The 18,734-nt window shown below is 38.5% G+C and overlaps 1 non-coding gene across 1 annotated transcript; it reads right to left on the bottom strand.

Moving 5' to 3' along the window:
* Positions 1-2,653: 2,653 nt before the first annotated feature.
* LOC114232783 (small nucleolar RNA SNORA16B/SNORA16A family) lies at positions 2,654-2,761 on the bottom strand. The gene has a single exon (XR_003618882.2). It is a non-coding gene; the product is annotated as a small nucleolar RNA SNORA16B/SNORA16A family (small nucleolar RNA).
* Positions 2,762-18,734: the final 15,973 nt, after the last annotated feature.

Below are 18,734 nucleotides of genomic sequence, written 5' to 3'. Positions count from 1 at the left end.
TCAAACATTTTAAATGTATTTAACATTACCAGACTTCAAAGTTTCATCATTTGCACTAGGTTTACTTGCAAGTCACTAGTGGTACCTAGAGTATTTGCACTGAAAAGACTGACAGTTCCTGATTGTAGAATATGATGCTGTTAACAGAAGTAATTTCTTACAGTAACATAAATTATCAATCAAAAATTAAAACTGCAGGTATAAAGGTAAAAAATGTTTTCCATCAGGTCCTCATTTACTCAAGTGTATATAAAAAAAGATATTTGAAATATGAGACGTGTGAGATTCTGAGGAAGAATACCAGACATGGTTTACACAATAATAGGTAAGTTCATGGATCCCTGGAGGAGGTAATTTACAAACATGTGGTAGGGCACTGCAAGAGAGCATATTTTGCTACCTCATTTTTGTATGGGTGCTAGACCTTCAGTACAAACGATGGTATGAAAGTAATGCTTCATTAACATTTCATCAGATAATTCACATACAGTTTCTGGAATATTGATTAAAATTCAACACTACTGATGCAATGAACACTTTAATATCTATCCACTAAAAGGAAATTTGTGAACCCTAATTAATATTTAATTTTCAAAAGTGAAATGAGATATTTGATTTTTTCAACTCATCAGTATCCCTAACTGTCATAACTTTTGGAGCCCAGCAAGTAGAAAGCAATTTACACTTATTTCCCCCTCTATTCTGATGCCAGCCCTGTTAGACTCCAAATTCATTGATCACCATTTTCCCTAACTTCAATAGCACTTGGTGTCTTTCCCACACCATTTAACACCTATTCACTCCTGTATTGCTTGCTAATCTTTCGTATGCATCAGTATTTCCTCTGCAGTGGAATTGCATAAATTACTTATGAAATTATTAATATTATATTAAGGCTGTAACATGTACAGAGATGGAATTTGTTGATAGATTAGCAAAACACTGGTTGTGTGGTGATTAAAAAAACACAAATATGATTTTCACTTACATGTGGAATTTAAAAAACAAGAAAATAAAATAGAAAAAGACTCATAGATACAGAGAACAGACTGATGGTTGTCAGAGGGGAGGGGGATTGTGAGATGGTGAAAAAAGGTGAAGGGATTAAGAAATACAAATTTGTAGTTATGGATAGTCACAGAGATATAAATTACAGCATAGGGGATATAGTTAATAATATTGTAATAGCTATGTATGGGGCCAGGTGGGTACTTGAAATATTGGGGGGACCACTTTGTAAAGTATATTATTGTCTAACCACTATGTAGTTCACCTGAAACTAATACAGAATAATAGTGAATGTAAACTGTAATTGAAAAATAAAATTAAACAAACACAAATTGCCTATTGAATGCTCAGAACTGTGTTAAAATGTGGAAGAAGAAGACAAATAACATGTAGTCCCTTCTATAATGGATATTGCAGGCTGTGAAAAAGTCAGAAAGCAGATAGATGTACACACAGAAGTCAATGATTGACAGACAGACATGATAATTATCACAACGGAAAAACATTGTTATATCCAGCAATGGGGAAGACCCAAGGAGTTTCTGTTAATGAAAGGAATAAAACCACTCATTATTGAGAAGCCTATTTCTCAATCATAAAATATTTCAAGGTCAAATTTGAAGAATAATTCAAGATTAGGAAAAATTCAATTGATATAACCTTTGACAGAATGATGGAAATAAAATCAATATTAGATTATCTCTAATTCAATCTGAGTTGAACAAAAAACTGAAGCCAGTATAAGATATTTGTAAAGTATTCTGGTCTAAAGAACTGATTCTGAAATATAGCAATCAGAACCCAAGTGGGTTTATTCATTCAATGTATGACTAGTGATCCAGAACTCTGAGCCAGACAACATGCTAAGGTGTTGAGAAAGAAAAGTGAACAAGACAGTCCTCATAGCGCTAATAGTACAGTCAAACCTTGGTTCTTGAAGGTCTCCCATCTCAGACAATTTGGTTCTCGACCAAATTGTTCATGAAAAAAAATGTCTGTTTTTTAACAAAACCTGACAACCCTTTGACACTGATACATCAGCATGACAAAAAGTGTCTCTCAGGCCATAAAGGAGAGAATGGGAGTCAGTTTGCCTCTAAACTTCGCATTAGCACCTCTGGGAATTGTGCTGAAGCACCAAAACTTATGGTTTTATTTCACATATATAATAGTATTTTCAATTTCATGTCTCATTGCTCTGAAAGAAATTCTAAAACAATATTCATAATAATGCTGATAGTAACTACACTGATTTCATCTTTATTTTAATAAAAATTGCTAAATGTTTTCCTTTTAATTGCAATGTTAGCTATTAACTTATATAGAGCTAGAGGCCCGATGCACAAAGATTCGTTCAAGAATGGGCCTTCCTTCCCCTGGCTGCCGGCACCACCTTCGCTCCAGCCAGAGCCGCCTTTCCCCCTTCCCATGCTGCCCAGAGGCCTAGAGAGGCTGGGGTGGTGTGGAATGCCTGCATTGTCGCCACGGCAATGACGCAAGTGTCCAGCCCCACCCCCAGCCACTCGGCGCCTGCATATGCAAATTAATCCACCATCTTTGTTGGATTAATTTGAATACTCACTCCTGATTAGCTGGTGGGCATCGTGAAGGTATGGTCAATTTGCATCTTACTTTTTTTTTTTTTCATTGTCTTTTCCTGAAATGTTGCAGATCGGTTACAGCAAACAGAATGGCTGACCATCAAGGAAAACTGTCACTCTGGGCTCCGCATCTTACTTTTATTAGTGTAGATGTTTAATGAAGTTAAAAGATATTCTTGTTATTAGGTCACCAAGATTTTATTTTTATCAGAAACAGGCACTAGATTGTCTAAATGTATTTTTAGCATTCACTAAAAATTCCATTATATTACTTCCTTTTATTTATTGATAGACTATAGTATTCAATAAAATTAAGTTTCCATTTGTATATCCTAAATAAATTCTTGATTAAACACATTATATTTTAATTGATACTGGAATTTATTTACTGGTATTTTATTTTACATTTTTGCATGTATATTCCTACATCTTATTGTCTGTGGTTTTGTTTATATGTGCTATCTTTATGAGGTTTGGGGATTAAGGTTTTTAGAGCTTCATGCAATACATTTGAAAAAGTTCAACATTTTTCTATTTTCTTGTACAATTTAAATGCTAATGGTTTTCTCTGGTATTAAATCACTGTCTAAACTTAAGTAAATCTTGCCATTTATAGATGGGACATTTTATCAAAAGTGGGAAAATGTCTGAACATATTTAGTGGATAAGTGAATACCCATTTGTATGACAGATAGAAAACCACTGGGGCTAGGAGTATCCTAACTTTTCTTACAAGTTTCTAAAGATCATAAAGATTAAGTTTTTTAGGGTATCCAAATTTCTCATCAAACATTGAGGTATATACACATGGACTCCAAAGATATCCTCTATGCTTAGTAAACCAAGAATTGTTGTTACTTAAAAATATGTAAAATATTATTATGTATGGCCCAAACTTTAGTTTCAGGAAATTAACAACCATAAATACAATCATATATTAACATAAAAAATTTTGTTTGCATTGACTCAGGTTTCTCTTTAATGCAGACCCAGACATCAAATAAGGCACAGCACAGATTTTACAGCTGCCTTTCCATACTAACATAATATTTTGTTTTGTTTCTTATGTGTTGTGTGTGTTTTTTAATCACTATACTCAAAAGTGTAACACTTCCAGTCTGAAGTTACATGGAATGGGTTTGTTTTTCAGTTTAAAAATTAATAGTTTTTCCATATTCGTTTTAAATAATTAATGTGATTTGTACATCTTATAGTTGTTTCTTGGCATTAATTATTCTTCAGAAGGTAATTTCTGTTCATGTATAATTAATGAACAAATATATAGGTGAGGTGTCAGTTGAGTGGTTGACAGATTATCTTTAAAACAAATAATGTTTCTCCCAACTACTGCACTTTCTTTTTAATGCTTTAAACCTCAGATGACTGTATAGGATAGGCTCCGACTGGGCGCCTAACTGCGGCATGACAAACTTAATTAGAAAATAAAATATAGGGTGCTGCTGAACTTATGAGAAAGCATTTTCAAAGTTTAAACCGATGACTTTCAAGCTTGTGAAGGAAACAATATTGCATTCTTTGTTTTGCAGATCATGGGTTATGCTTGCACATATGCGTGCGTAGATAACTGACGTCACTTGGCTCAAAGAACAATGCCAAGTTATCAAGACACCCATGAGAACTGCACTTATGGAATTCATTCAGTTATTTCCTTTTGTAAATATCCCCTTAAAATTTCCTTCTATTTTAAAAAAGTAGATGGGTTTAATTTTCTTACTTTGGAATCTCTCCAATTTGACTTGGTCAATTTAATTAACTCCATTGTGTTCTTTGAGTTTTACTTCCTTCATATAAAATAGGTTCCATTGTATTTGATGATTTCCAAGATCTGATACCCGTGTAACACAATATAATTTGTAGTTGATACAAGATATTGGCAATTCAAATCACATTAAACACCTAAAGGTGAATTCAGGTGTTGTTTTTTTTTTGTTTGTTTGTTTACTTGCATTTATTCATAGCTAATTTATATAAATCCTCTAGCTCTGAATATCTGCATATGGAAAACAATGCTAACAATAAACCCTACCTTATATGATTGTGGGAAAATTTAAAAAGATACGTCTATAAATGCTTTTATAGTACCTAGCATAATGGGTGCTCAATAACTGTTATTATTATAACCATATTATTTTTCATTCATCCTTATGGGGATGATTTTAATCAAGTACTAATATCAATGAAGGCATGGTATCCCATAAAATATATTTTTTAAAAAGAAGGTACAATCATCTGTATCATTTTAGTTAAATTTTATTGAACTCTCATAAAATTTCTCATGTGATATTTATCTTTCTCTGACTGGCTTATTTCACTTAGTATAATATTCTCCAGGTACCTCCATGCTGTATCAAAGGGTAAGAGATCCTTCTTTTTCACAGCTGCATAGTATTCCATTGTGTAATTATACCACAGCTTTTTAATCCACTCATCTACTGATGGGTACTTGGGCTGTTTCCAGATCTAGCTATTATAAATAATGCTGCTATGAACATAGCAGTGCATTTATTCTTTCTGGTTGGTGTTTCTGGCTTCTTAGAATATATTCCTAGAAGTGGGATCACAGGTCAAATGGCAGTTTCATTTTTAAGATTTTGAGGAAACTCCACACTGTTTTCCAGAGTGGCTGCACTAGTCTGCATTCCCACTAGCAGTGTATTAAGGTTCCTTTTTCAAAACAACAACAAACTATTTCTCTCTGAAAGTATGGTCTTATTCTAAAGGTCATACGGAAATTCTGGCAGCAAGTCACTGACAAATCACAACTATTGCTTTCTGAGTTTTTTTAAATTTCAAATTCATCTCATGATAAATGTCATTTAGTTAAGAAAAAGCATAGTGAATCCTGATGTTCGTGAACTTTAGAGAAAATTTGCTGCAGCTCTGTAAATTCTGCCTTCAGTATATAATTATATTTATTTTTTATTTTCAAATCTTTATTATTGAAAGTCTTACATAGCCTTGACTGGTTTGGCTCAGTGGATAGTGTCGGCCTGTGGACTGAAGGGTCCCGGGTTCAGTTCCAGTCAAGGGCACATGCCTGGGTTGCAGGCTCGATCCCCAGTAGGGGGCATGTAGGAGGCAGCTGATCAATGATTCTCTCTCATCACTGATGTTTCTATCTCTCTCTCTCTCCCTTCCTCTCTGAAATCAATAAAAAAATATATAAAAACAAAAGAACAACAACTCACTTATAAAAAAAAAAAAAAAAAGGAAAGTATGCCCCCTTCTTCTCCCCATTGACTCCTTCTAGCTGTCCCCTCCCCTCAGCCCAGGCCTTCATCACCATATTGTCTGTGTCCATGGGTTATGCATATATGCATACAAGTTCTTTGGTTTATCTCTTCCCACATAATTATATTTATTTTATGATTATATAACCAATATCTGCGGCTCTTTGAATATTCCTCATTTTAGAACCTTCCAGGGGCCTTTTAGATATGGGTCAACCATAGTAGCCCATTACAGATTGATTATTTTTTATAACCATTAGATGAAACCAATAATAATGTTCAGAATATTTAACAGCAGTAAGAAAGAGGATTACTTGGACAGACGTAAGAGCTGAGTCCTGAAAGTCCCTGGTAACACTTGGCTTGAACCTTGTAGTTGCTGGTCCATGAGAATGTACAAAGAGTCCTAATAAAGAAGTTTTGATAGAAATGGGCTATAGGAAGCTATTTTCCTACTGATGGCAAAGTATTTCAATAATAGGACTCTACTCCTATGTAGCAGCTCTGTATGTATGTAACCCCTAAGTATCATTCTGTGAACTAATAGAGTTGGGTTAAGTCAAGTATTTCTTCTCTATATAGTAGAAATGAAAAGATATTAATTACCTATATTAAAGATAATAATTCAATATAAGTGTGCATATTAAGCAGTATTTTTAAATATATATCTTTATGATTTCAGAGAGGAAGGAAGAGGAAGGGAGAGGGAGAGTGGGAGATAGAAACATCAATGATGAGAGAAACATTGATCGGCTGCCTCCTGCTGCCTCCTGCACGCTCCCCATGGGAAATTGAGCCCGCAACCCAGGCATATGCCCCTGACCTGAATCAACCCTGGGACCCCCTTCAGTCCACAGGTTGACACTCTATCCACTGAGCCAAATCAGCTAGGGCTTAAGCAGTATTTTAACTGCCCTCCTCCTTGCCAACCCTCCCTTGCTAGCCTCTTTCCCACTCGGTGTCTATTTCCATCACATATGACAATTTTACTTACAATGTTGTTTATTTAAATATGTATTTAACTATTAGTGTGTGTGTGTGTGTGTGTGTGTGTGTGTGTGTGTGTGTGTGTGTTTACTCAGGTTCTTCAACTACAATTCAAGCTTTTTGAGACCGGGACCACTTTTTCATTGTACATATCTGTATTCTCTTTGTACTCACAGTGCCTGGTACATAGATGATCCATCATTATTTGTTGAATAAAATAATGATCCTATGTCATTAACCAAAATGGATCACTTCATGTTCTATAGTCCCACATCTTTGCTTGTTTACCACCATTTTATAAATTAATACTGTGGGTCTTTTTTTAATGACTTAAGCTCTGTGAGAGTAGGGGGCACATCTGATTTGTCTTGGTGTGCTATTCAATTATCCAGTGCCAAGCCCATCGATAGTTATTAGGCGGTGGCTGAAATGAGGATGGAGGACAGAGAAAGCTGCTCTATTACCTTCTTGCAACAAAGACATGCTTATTTGGCTGGAGATTTTAAGATGCTGAATCACTCAAAGGCTGGATCTCAATCTCAAAACACTGGGTTTCTTCCAGGATCATATGAGTTACAATAAAAAAAAAGAAAAATGCCAACTATTTCTGCCTGCAAGCCTATAATTACACAAAAAGTCATATGACAAACCCAGCAGCAAGTCACTGTCAAATCACCAACATTGCTGTAGAAGTTTCCCTAATTCTATATTTCAGATAGGTTGTGTTAGGAAACTAAGAAATAATATCATGACCTAATTCTGCGGTCTCTTCCCACTTCTGGGAAACTGTGTAATGGATTCATCTGAGGATATTGCAAATAGCTTACATCTTTCTCCCCCTCAGAGACACAAAAGGGAGACTGGACTTTCTCCTTTAAGGCTTTACATGTAAGACACATCGGAGGGTTGTGCTTATTTTTTTAAACAGTTGGACACAATGCAGCATCCACAGAATGAACGTGATGAATTGGTGCAAGTCCTACCTGAGGAGAATGCTGGCAGGGAAAGGGCCCTGCGGTTTGCCGACTGCTGTCACCACCTGCTGGCTTAGACCAAGCGGTGGCAGCTGGTTCTTCGCACTTCAGTTGAGGAGCAAAGATTATATCAGTTTTATTCATATCAAATTATGCACATTCTTTGAGAATTATCTAGGAGATAATAAGCAACGCCTTTTTCACCTTTTGGTTTAAAAAAATTACATTACTCTTTAGAATATAGGATATGCTGTGATTATGGAATCATAGACACACTGTATGCCTTAATGACTCTAAATTAAGGTTGCCAGATTTAGCAAATAAAAGTATAAGGTTTCCAGCAAATTTGTGTATCAATAAACAATGGTTTATTTTTTGTTAGGGAAATTATGTTCCAAGCAACATACTTACACTAAAAAAATTACTTGTTCATCTGAAATTCAAATTTATCTGGGAGTCCTATATTTTATCTGGCAACCCTACCCCAAGTTCGAATTCCAATTTTTCTACCAGTTGCTTCTTGCTAGCTATTTAACTCTCTGAGCCTTACATATTTGGAAAATTAAAGTGAACATATCTATCTTGAATGACTTTTGAGATAACCAAATAAGACATTTTTGTCTTTCCTGACATGAATGCCAAGTCAGAAGTAAGCTGAGCACACCTTTAAGTCTAAAGGCATATTAATAGTCAAGATAGGATTAAACATAATAAACATATATTGTACTAACAATGTCCAAATCTCAGTCTCCTAACATGAGAAGTTTATTTCTCATGCGTGCAGGATTCCATGTGGCCTCTCAGTAACCCAGACGGCCTGGATCTGGTAGCCCCCCCTTTGTCCGGCACAAGTAACAAACACATAAAACCTGGGCCAGCAATTACATGCTTCAGCCTAGAAGTGTTATACTTCCCTTTTGCACACAGTTCATAAACAAAACTCATCACATAGGCCTGCCTAGCTATAAAGGGGCAGCAACATGTAACCCACATATGCCTGGAAGGAGAAGGGAACCAGTGTGGGTGAGTACTACAAGCATTTACCACAATCCTACATAATAAAAAGGTAATATGCAAATTGCATCACTCCGCTACGCCCACGATTGGGCCGGCTGGAGGCGCGGGGGGCGGGACTCAGGGTGGCCGATTGGCTGGTGGTAGGAGTGCGGGGGGGGGGGGGGGGGGGGGGGGCATGCTGCGGGAGGACCCATGGGGCTGGTGGAAGACCCAGTGGCGGAACTCGGGGTGGCCGATTGCGTGGCTGCTGGCACCAGTTTTCCACCAGCACCAGTTTTCCTCTGGCCACCCCCAATCGGAGCGCCTCCCGAGTCCCGCCCTCAGCCTTCGGGAGGCGCTCCGATCAGCGGGTGGCCAGATGAAAACTGGTGCTGGCGGAAAACTGGTGCTGGCAGTCAGGTGAAGGAAAGTCTATTGCACGAAACTTTGTGCAACGGGCTTCTAGTACTTATCATATCAGAAGCAGTAACAGAATCTGAGAGTTAGATAAGTACTCAGTGGTCCAAACTTGTTCCTACTGGGGAAATCTCTTCCAGGATGTCACCAGTGCCTCAGTTCTTGAATGTCTCCAATGATATGGGGCTCATGGCTCATTATTAAAAATCTTCTTCGTCGTTGAACTTATTAAAATAACGTCTACTTCCTTATAATTCCTAAAATAATTTGCTCCACTCTGTGGCTGTCACTGCCAATGTTTGCACTTTATTAAAATAAAGAAAAGAAAAGGAAAGGAAAGGAAAGGAAAGGAAAGGAAAGGAAAGGAAAGGAAAGGAAAGGAAAGAAAAGAAAAGAAAAGAAAAGAAAAGAAAAGGAAAGAAAAGAAAAGGAAAGGAAAGGAAAGACAACAGCTATAGACATAAGATAAAAATTAAGAAGGTATGATTATTTTAAGAATGAAGAATAAACAGGCACTTAAAAAATAGAAAAGAATAGATCACTTTTGAAGGCTAAGAATGCTTAGTGAACATTAAAATATATAATCAGTCAATTAGAGTTTCCTTTTCTTAGACATTCCTCTTCAGAAGGTGGAGATAGAGTGTATGCAGGGGGTAGTTTTCCCCTTCCTTTTTGCTTTGTGTTCTGGTTGTGTGTTTGTACTACTTTTATTCTGAAAGAATAATTAATATGGAGAATTTGTAACTGCAAACAAAGAAACCTTACTTGTTTTGGTCAATTTTAGGCTAAACTTTTAAATCTATTAGCCAGGTAAAAGTCCTTAATGTGCCACATATGATAAAATAAATAAACAACAACAACAACAAATACTACATTGATGGCATTGCCTACTGTTTAAGGACCTGACTTTTTTTATTCATGAATGAAAATAAAGATAGGAATACATATTTAATATATACATTCTATAAATAGAGAACATAAAGTATTTTGTAACTAGATCACTATACTTTCTCTATTCAAAAGAAAGTTTTATTCGCTTCCCATCTGATTTTTCCTACCGATTAGTATCTGGGCTTAATTTTCTTTCTCATCAGTTTCCTGTTTTGTTTGTTTAGACCTTTCATGCATGTTGGAGGGAAATCATTGAGCACTTCAGGAAAAACTCAGAGCTCTCTTTCTACTGGACCGACTTTTAATTCTGCACGAGAAAGTAACCTACTGCTAGAGTTCATTTCCACTTGTGGGAAAAGACTCAATAATGACCGCTGACTAAAAGGGGACTCAACAGTTCAATATTGAAAGGTTATAGTCGGTAATTGTTAAGACATGACATTAACACAGCTCGTAAATGAAACATTCTGATTCTATCAACCGATTTCTCAGTCCCTTAGACATCAGTTGACCACTTATTTATACTTCCCTCTGTGTCCCCTCCATCTCTATACCCTGCTTACCATTGTCCTGTTTATTTCAAACTGTCTGATAACAGAACCACAGTTAGTTGTAGTGTTGTGAAAATATTGCTAGAAATGGGACTGAGAAAACAATTATTTACTGGTTTACAAACTAGAGTAAATCATTTTAGTTTTATAAACCTCTATGAGTAAGGATCTCTACCCTATAGAGTTAGTGTGATGATTAAATAAAAAATGCATTGCAAATTTATAACTTAAGTTATTGCCCCCAGGACTATAAGTACTCCTTACACTTTTTAATGTACACAAAGACAAAAAGTTTCATAATAATTGATTAGCTATCAATAGACTAGACAAAAAGTTAAATTATGAAACAAGCAAAAACCAAATATAGAAATTAAAACATAGAAATTAATGTTTCCTTGAATGATATAAAACATAAAATAAGCAGTGTTAAAGTTAATTCCATAACAAAAGCAAAAGACTTTCTCAATAGAGTCTAAATAAGCACTATTTCTAGAATCATGCTTAAGAATTTCATAAATATTGCACAAAGGTAAGAAGTCACTGTTGACATTAACAAAGCCTTTTTTTTTTTGTAGATCTCAAGAATTTCTAGATGCCCAGAGAAAAGACATGAATAAATAAATAGGCACAACATTTGTAATGAGCAGCATTACAGATTATACTAAGACCCATAAGGAAGCCTACACATTTTTCCTGCTACTCTTCTCTGCGGATATGCATTTCTGCCTGAGGACTACCACTCCCTACCTCCCCCTCATACTGAACATTCCAGGAAAACAATCGAGAGCAGAAATCCTTCTCTGTCACTGCTAGTGCCTGTGACCCTCGGCTGTGACTCCCATGTGAAAGGGCAGGGTGGTAGTGACTACCCAATAAAAGCCTTAACTGATAAGACGACTCAAAGACAGAACTTACGTTAATCATCTGCTTACTTTATATTTACAGTGTTTCTCAACCATGCAGAGCTCACGGAGGACCAGCGATTGAGAGCTTGAGGGTGCCTTCTCTAGTCTATCACATGTGCTGGGTGAGCACCACTGCTGGAGTGGGCACACCCTCCCGACTACCTTCTCCACAGTCACTTTTCAGCAACCCCTCTACACCCTTCCCCTGCTGCATGCCTCTCTCTCCTCCAGCACTGCAATGCTGCCAACTTTTTCATCCCCTCCCCCTGTGGCATCACTTCTGATGCCCAGTCCCCATGGTGCATTACTAAATGGAGAAGGGAGAAAGAAGGTAAATTTGGTTCTGGTGAAGAGGTGGAAAAGGCATGGGGTCTCTATCATTGTCTGCTTTCTGAAAGGTTATTTCCAAAATAACAAGACACCATTAATGGGAGTATTAGCAAATGTTGGTTGTCTCTCCAAACTTCTTATGGAAGAAAGGAAGAGAAGGAAGAGAAGGAAGAGAAGGAAGGAAGGAAGGAAGGAAGGAAGGAAGGAAGGAAGGAAGGAAGGAAGGAAGGAAGGAAGGAAGGAAGGAAGGAAGGAGAAAAGAAAATAAACAACAAAAAGCTGTCTTTTTACCTAAATTTGATTTATATTACCAAAGTCCCCTCAGGCGTGTGTGTGTGTGTGTGTGTGTGTGTGTGTGTGTGTGTGTGTAAAAAGGGAGAAAAGGGAGGAATGATGACACTTCTAAACATGTCAAAACTAGTTGTAAAGAACAATAGCAATAATTATACATGCACACAAAGTCTCTCAATATTGATCATGCTTTTTCATTTATCATTTTGGATTCCCTATTTTTTGTTGTTGCTGTTAATCCTCACCCGAGGATATTTTTTTTCCATTGTTTTCAGAGAGAATAGAATGGGGGGGGGGGGAGAGGGAGAGAGAAAAAGGGAGAGAGAGAGAGAGAGAGAGAGAGAGAGAGAGAGAGAGAGAGAGGAGAGAGAGAGTGAGAGAGAGAGGTGAGAGAGAGACACATTGACAGATTGCCTCATGCATGAGTGGAGGAGAGCGAACAAGTGACCCTTGACTGGGAATAGAACTCATGACCCTTTAGTGTTCTGGTGCATGCTCTGATCACTGAGAAACACCGGCCAGGGCTTCCTAATTTTAATTTCTTAAATGTCTCACTTTACCCCTCTATAAATTGACAATATATTATAAGTTAATTCAGTGAAAAAAATATTAGAAATGTAGACAAATAATTAGTTTGATCAAACTAAATCAAAACTAATATTCCTCAATTCATCTAACCTAATAATACCCAAACATGCAAATTGACCGCACCTTCGCTACGCCCACAGCCAATCAGAACGAACAAGATGGCGGTTAATTTGCATATGCGGGTGCTGAGCAGCCTGAGTCCTGTAACCGTCCTCCGGACCCAGGCCGCTCAGAGCCTGTAGGCCTGCGCTTAGGTCCTGAGCAGCCTGGGTCCCATAAACATCCTCCGGACCCAGGCGGGATCGCTTAGGTCCTGAGCCGCGGGGACCCCAGAACTCCCCCTGGCCACTGGGAGCCTTGGTGGGGTGGGAACATTCCCGTGTCGCCATAGCGACGCGGGAATGTTTCCGCCCCCAAACACGTGCAGCAGTCTGGGGTCTGGGACCTAAAGCTGCTCAGAGCCTGTAGGCGCTTAGGTCCTGAGTGGCAGGGGCCCCAGAACGCCCCCTGGCCACTGGGAGCCTTGGCGGGCCGGAACATTCCTGTGTCGCCATAGCCATAGCAACACGGGAATGTTTCCGCCCCCAAACACGTGCAGCAGTCTGGGGTCTGGGACCTAAAGCTGCTCAGAGCCTGTAGGCGCTTAGGTCCTGAGTGGCAGGGTTCCCAGAACACCCCCTGGCCACTTTGAGCCTATAGGTGCAGGAGCCAAGGGGCTGGGGGCGGGGTGGGGTGGAAACATCCCCTGTCACCATTGTGCCCCCAGCCGCTTGGGAATGCTCCAGCACCAAGAGGCAGTTTGGGTCCACGCCCCCAGCCTGGCGCATATGATGGGGGGCTGGCTGCTGGCCTCTGGGGTGTGTGGAGACCCTTGGGGGCCACCACTGCGTGCGGCCCAGGGGTCCCTGCATGCCCCCCAGCCTGGTGCCCATGGTCAGGGCTCATACAGGAGGCAACCAATCAAAGTGTCCCTCTCACATTGATGTTTCTCTCTGTCTCTCCCTCTCTCTTCCACACTCTAAAAATCAATGGGAACATACCCTCAGGTGAGGATTAAAAAAAAAAAAAAAAAGCATATCCTATGAAAGACACATCTTGAAAATGCCTAAAGAAAGTTGTCATTTTTTCTTGGTGAAGGGACTGGAGTCCGTGTTGATGAAAACACCTTCGTGGCTGTGGTGACTGGTAGTGGCTGCAGCAGTAGGGTGATGGGGCCGGTGCCTTCCCCTGATCAGCCCAGTTGCCTCCCACAAAGGAGAGTGGGGAGCGGGCCTAAGCCATCAGTAGGACATCCCCTGAGGGCACCCAGTATGTGAGAGGGGGCAGGTTGGGCTGAGGGACCCCCAACCCCAGTGCACGAATTTCGTGCACTGGGCCTCTAGTTATACATATAGATTTCATTCTATTTTAATAATAAATTTGACACTGATTATGATAAATCTTTCTAGAGTCTCACTTTATCTGCATATTTCAAGATTTAATTTTAATTTTAACAAGATTTTCAAGCTCTTAAAGGACTTTAAAGACCTTTTTTCAAAATGTTTAATGTGATCATTCTTATACGTAACATTTTCATACTTTTAAACTAGATATAACGTAATTTAAATGTAACCTGACTTACAAAAAGATTTCGGTTATTTAGGCTTTGCATTCTCTTTTATACAGGAAGCTACTTTTGCAACCAAAATGCTGGGTCAGGGAGTTCCTAACGAGGAGGAGTTGAACCCAAAACTTAGGTGGTCTCCTTTGGTTAGCAGTATTTCATTTCTGGGAGCACCCGTTTTATTTATTTTAGTGAAGACACGTCTAAACATCAATGGAGGATTCTGGTTAATGGTCCCAATGGGACAGTCATGACCCTTTGTAAATCTTCTAATGTTTTTCACTGCATCACATGTTCCTAAATAGAAACTGTTATTTTTGCCAACGTTTAGAAGTCTCATCAATCTCTGGGCTTCCTGTTTAGTAATGAGTTACTAAGACATAAGCACTGATTTCTCACAATTGGAAATATCCCCGGTTTCTCTAGCCCATGTAACTCCCCAACATTTTATAAACTATGCTGGGGATTTTAATTTTACTTGTGTTTTTCTATTCGTCTGCTGAGCCGCTGAGCTCCTACTTCCTCCTGTGCTACTTTCTCAATGTAGGCAGCTGTCATAGTATCATCAATGCAATGTGCTACCTTGCCCTTAACGATACTACAAACACAAGATATCACTCCAATGCAGTAGCACAAGATAAGCATGGAATATTATCTTGGCACCATAGCAGCACTACAATCCCCAAGCATCAATACTACAGTTCTCCCTGGCCTGGTGTGGCTCAGTTGGTTAGGCATCATCCCATGCACAGAGAGGTTGGCGGTTTTGATTCTTGATGAGGGCACATGCCTGGGTTTTGGGCTCAATGCCCAGTAGGGGTTGTGCAGGAGGCAGCTGATCAATGTTTCCCTCTCATTTGGATGTTTCTCTCCCTTTCCATCTCTCTCTAAAAATCAATAAAAATATTTTTAAATCCTGCATTTTCTTCATACTGTAGTCTAAAAAAGAACCCTGATCATGCATCAATCTATAATGATCTCTTTACCAATTTCAACATCCCCTGTACTATTTATCAGGCATTTCAGCAAATATATTGTGGGGATCATAATTTTGTCTCCCTAGCTAGATGTGAGCTTACTGAGGAAGAAGGTCAGTTCCTATTCTTCTTTTACAGTGGAGGCATTTACCCTTCAGATATATATTTAGGAATTCTGTCAGAACACTTCTCATGAGTGGCATGAGCATAGGTCAGAGAAAAAGAATCAGGTGAGATCACAGAATCACTAATGATATCTACATCTCTAAAATATCATGTATCCTCCACCTGCCACATTAAAAAATACACATATTTATGATTATTATGCTGGCTATTTTGGAGGCTTCAAAAATAGCTAATGGTTGGTCATTGGAATAAGACTATTAAGTGATCACCAAACTGATCTCTTCCTTGGAAAATATGTGGACTACCATTTCCCAGGCCCCTTGTAGTAGGGTGGGGACAGTGGAACTTTGTAGGCAGTGATGAAACTACATTCAGGTTTAGCCTTTAAAAAAAAAAATCTTCCACATAACAGTATGCCATACTACTTCCCGTATATTTCACTGTGATGCAAGTATGCATGGTGACCTTAGAAGTTGTGTGTTGAAGATGCAAGATTTTCAAAATGAAAGCAATATAAATTCTCTCACTTTAAGAAGAACCACTCTGTCTAGGAACATCTATTTTACAATTCACATGAAGAGGAAATGAACAATTATTGTATGACTAGAGGCCCGAAGCACGAAATTCCTGCAAGGGGCTTGGCCCCCACCCACTGCGGCAGCCGCCTCTCCCCTGGTGCTGCAGCTTCATGTGGAAGGTCTGTCTAATTAGCATATTACGCTTTTATTGTTATAGATAAGCTTCTGAGTGTCTGATATTTGCTTACAACTGCAACTAGAGTTACAAAAATATATAGGCAGGCATCCTTCCTTTTTTTACGAGGCATCATGTTGAAAGAAGAAAAGGAAGAAATGTTGCTACACAACCTCCCTTACCTCACCCAAGATGCTAGACCAGTGGTCGGTAAACCTCGGCTCGCGAGCCACATGCGGCTCTTTGGCCCCTTGAGTGTGGCTCTTCTACAAAATACCACGGCCTGGGTGAGTCTATTTTGAAGAAGTGGCATTAGAAGAAGTTTAAGTTTTAAAAAATTTGGCTCTCAAAAGAAATTTCAATCGTTGTACTGTTGATATTTGGCTCTGTTGACTAATGAGTTTGCCGATCACTGTGCTAGACCATTAGTGCATCACAGAACTTATAAGGCTCTCTTATGTATTTAAGTAAGGCAAATCTTAGAAATAAGCCTCAGTGTCTATTTTACATACACATCAAATTAGATACAAGGACAAAGTACTGAAGTCTAATTAAAACAATGAGTAAAGCAGTCACTTCCGCAAATTATATTATTTATATATAGATACATGTTTACACATACAGATACATAGGAGTGTGTGTGTGTGTATATATACACATGTACACTGAGTGGCCAGATTATTATGACCACCCCATCAGTACTTCATTGGGCCACCTTTTGCCTTCAATACTGTGGCGATTCTTTTTGGCATTGACTCCACAAGATGTTGAAAGGTGATGCAAGGAATCCGACACCATGCCTGATGAATAGCACTGTCCAGTTCTGTGAGATTTGATGGTTGTGGAACCAGCTGCCTGATGGCTCTTTTAACTTCGTCCCACAAATGCTCAATTGGATTGAGATCTGGTGATTGAGGGGGCCACCTAAGCAAGGTGAAGTCTCCCTCATGTTGTTGAAACCACTCCTGCACAATATGAGCACCGTGGCATGGCGCATTGTCTTGTTGGAAGAAGCCAACAAGAGCATCAGCCTGAGCAGCAGAGAGTTGCAGGTTTGATTCTAGGTCAAGGGCAACTGCACCTGGGTTGCAGGTTCAATCCCCACCTCAGTCAGGGTGTGTGTGGGAGACAACCAATCCATGTGTCTCTCTCAGATAAATACTTCTCTCTCCTCTCCCCCTTTCTGCTTGCTTCCACTCTAAAAAATCAATGGAAAAAATATCCTCACTCTTCCAGTGAGGATTAAAAACAAAACGAAACAGAAATACTTTAAATGTTTTAATATTACCTTATCAAGAGAAGATTTCAATAAACAGAAATCAAATATTGTTAACTGGCCCTACACCAGTATTTGCAATATATTATAGAGTTTCAAAAATGCAATAAGGAAATTAATGGCACATTTTATTGGAGACCACATTATCTGAGACCTCAACTTCAAATATTACGCCTGGAAATAGCAATGGTATGTTTGACTGCATCTCTGCTCATTGACACAAAAACACAGGCCTGACATTCTTCCCTTTGCTTCTACTGGATTTAAGCTCCTCCATGAAGTATGAACACATGACTGGCCTAACAGATGACTCTGAGTTGCCTTAATGCCTTTGGAATTCTAACCATTAATCTAAGCTGAGAACAACTAAGCATATAATTGAACAACATGCAATGCAAAAAGGCAATGAATATAGTCACTATCATTTGCCACACATATTACTAAAGATATTAATATTCATTAATAATTTTTCTAGAAAAAGAAGGGTATTCCTGAAAATTTTTCTCCTCAACTAAATTCCTGGTCCTTTATCATTAGGTTTTTTCCTAACTTCTTTTATAAATGACAATCATGAGACTTCAAAGGAAAATATAGGGAGAGAGGATCAGTCCCTTTGCCTGAGATATGATCTTCATTCACATCAGCTATAAACGTCTGACACGCACACTAATGGTGTTTACAGTACAATTCTTAGTACTCCTTCTGTGCTTAGTACTCCTTCTTTGAAGACTCCCTATGTCTTCAAAGCTATTTCTTTGGTTTAATAATGCTTTAACACTAAGACACAATTTATGGAATTCAGCAGTATCATTCATCTAAAGGTCATTGAGCATTTGCTATTATTTAACTGTTAATAATAACTATTCATTTTTTACTAATGCATGTATTGTTAGATTCATGTGTAGACAGATACATGTAGGTAAAGTTTCAGACTTAGCCCATTTGTAAGGCAAAATTACTGTATAAAAATTAATTTCCACCAAAGAAATCTTAGAAATAATATTTGCAGTGGACCGAGGAGTGTTACACATGTAGTTTGACATTCATTTCTGACCTATGCTGTGAATAACTCAGAAGGATCCTGACACTGCACATTTCACAATATCCAGGCAAAATAGAAAGACATAAGTGCATTTTCTTCTTTTTACACTTTGCTCCAGCCTCTCGCATAGGAAAACACCAGTAAACTGAGGAATAATGTCAGTGTATGTGTGTGGAATACACTAGTGGGGGGGGGGGGTCTATTTCCAGGTTTTCACAATTAATAGA

Source organism: Eptesicus fuscus, chromosome 15 (assembly GCF_027574615.1).
Source record: "Eptesicus fuscus isolate TK198812 chromosome 15, DD_ASM_mEF_20220401, whole genome shotgun sequence".
Lineage (NCBI taxonomy): Eukaryota > Metazoa > Chordata > Mammalia > Chiroptera > Vespertilionidae > Eptesicus > Eptesicus fuscus.
Note: the sequence above shows the minus strand (reverse complement) of the source record. Positions and strands in the feature narration are given on the sequence as shown.